Genomic DNA, 212 nt, shown 5'->3' on the forward strand with positions numbered 1-212 from the left:
CATCAAATAAGAATGAAGCCTATTTTTATTAATATTTACTGCTAATTTGTAGGATCTAAATAATTTTGACCAAATATAGATGAAGATTTTGTCATTTTTTCTTATCTTGCTTTGTAGGATATTTTTCTGTCATTCATTTTTGTCTTGCTTTGTAGGATCTTGAGAGCAAAATAATCACATTTCTAAAGAAAGAACTGGAAAAGTTTAAGAAA

The 212-nt window shown here is 25.9% G+C and overlaps 2 protein-coding genes across 2 annotated transcripts in view; one reads left to right on the plus strand and one right to left on the minus strand.

Annotated features, from left to right (window-relative positions):
- The window catches only part of LOC109084161 (NACHT, LRR and PYD domains-containing protein 12-like), a 941,455-nt gene that overhangs the window by 904,999 nt on the left and 36,244 nt on the right, over positions 1-212 (minus strand).
- The window catches only part of LOC109062727 (NACHT, LRR and PYD domains-containing protein 12-like), a 314,849-nt gene that overhangs the window by 160,375 nt on the left and 154,262 nt on the right, over positions 1-212 (plus strand).

The sequence above is a fragment of the Cyprinus carpio genome, chromosome B22, assembly GCF_018340385.1.
Source record: "Cyprinus carpio isolate SPL01 chromosome B22, ASM1834038v1, whole genome shotgun sequence".
NCBI classification, from domain to species: domain Eukaryota; kingdom Metazoa; phylum Chordata; class Actinopteri; order Cypriniformes; family Cyprinidae; genus Cyprinus; species Cyprinus carpio.